The sequence below is a fragment of the Haplochromis burtoni genome, unplaced genomic scaffold, assembly GCF_018398535.1.
Source record: "Haplochromis burtoni strain Fernald_Lab_line unplaced genomic scaffold, NCSU_Asbu1 Contig_1661, whole genome shotgun sequence".
NCBI lineage: Eukaryota > Metazoa > Chordata > Actinopteri > Cichliformes > Cichlidae > Haplochromis > Haplochromis burtoni.
In genome coordinates this window covers 18,672-20,105 of record NW_024584022.1, presented here as the reverse complement: position 1 = coordinate 20,105, position 1,434 = coordinate 18,672, and the positions used below count along the sequence as shown (strand labels likewise).

Genomic DNA, 1,434 nt, shown 5'->3' with positions numbered 1-1,434 from the left:
GGAAACATGACGACCACAGAGCCGTTGTTTCTGTTAACAGACTAACCACAGGCTGAAAAACACATGCAAAGAGCAGCATTCATTAACGGTCACCTACAAACTCAGAACACCTACAGTGAGTTCAATTCTAGTCTTTAAATAAGTTCCGTAAAATGGTATCATTGAAAGAAATCATCCATTTTCTGAATCACTGATCCATCTTATGGAAGCACAAAGTCTGGAATCTATTCCAGCTGAGATACACAGCAGAAAGGTTACCAGTCCGTCACAGGACTAACAAAGAGACAGACAACTAAACACTCGTTCACACCTATAGCTGGTGTTCTGACAAACCATCCTACTTAACTTAACTGAAGCTGCAAATTTGATAATTTTGTGCAAAAAGCAGATAGCGTTTTCATTCAGGAGCTGCATCCTTCGGAGGCCACATTTGAAAGCCAATTACGTCACAGCCAGACGACGAAGGCTGTCCCAATTCTAAGACTGCTCCAAACGTGGGCCGACAAATGCGTCCTTCATTTCCCCTGATTTGAAAGATGGGTCCGGTGTATTCTTCGTGGCCTACCATATCTCAGAAATCATAGCGCGGTAACTGGTGAGACAACTGGTGACGCAAATCTGAAGGCTACACCGTCCCACTTCACAGCCTCGCATTTCTGGCCTTCTCGGTCTTTGGAGGACCTTGCCCACGTCGACCATGAAGGCTGGGTTCTTCGAGGAATGCGGCCAATGAATTGAGATACAGCTCGGGTACTCCGGCTTCCTCCCACAGTCCAGAGGCATGCAGTTACTGGATGAGACAGGGGGGAACAAAGCTGCACGCACTCACCTAAGACAAAGACTTTCACAATAAACAGGAAACACTACTCAAAGACACGGACTCGACAGAGGGGCGGACAGAAGATACATGAAACTCAAATAATAATCGTCAATTAAACCGAAATATAATAAACTCAAAATACTGGGTCCACACTGACACAGAACCGTGACACAATCATTAACACACGTGAATGTGGACATATTATGCACGGAATATGTAAGGGCTTTTTATTGTGTTTAACACATGAGTTTAGGCTCAGTGAGTTCACAATGAGTTCATGTAACCAGTTTTCTCTTTTCTTTCAATATCAACATGAACGCTCGACACAGCATATTAAACACTACCTCTGCTTCCTCTGATTGGCTGTTGCCGATGATTTGAGATTTTCTCTCACTGTATGTGATGTCATTATCTCCAACTTCTCCCCCATCAGCTGAAATCAGTCAGAATGAACAGCGAAATAATTTACTCTTTCATACTCTGAGAAAAATATTAGTGAATATCACATCAAAATAATTTACCATGAAATAGAAAGTCTGAGTCTCACCATCAAGTTTCCTGTGAACACATGGTCTCCCTAACAGAACCAGTAACACCAGTAAGAACCCACAGAT

At 43.0% G+C, this 1,434-nt stretch overlaps 1 long non-coding RNA gene across 1 annotated transcript in view; it reads right to left on the bottom strand.

The window, feature by feature from the left end:
- Positions 1–1,434, bottom strand: part of LOC102307026 — a 3,978-nt gene extending 2,544 nt beyond the window's left edge. The window contains exons 1-2 of the long non-coding RNA XR_317958.2: positions 1,368–1,434; positions 566–1,253 (exon numbers count right to left, since the gene is read on the bottom strand). This is a non-coding gene — a long non-coding RNA (uncharacterized LOC102307026). The remainder of the gene's footprint in view (positions 1–565; positions 1,254–1,367) is intronic.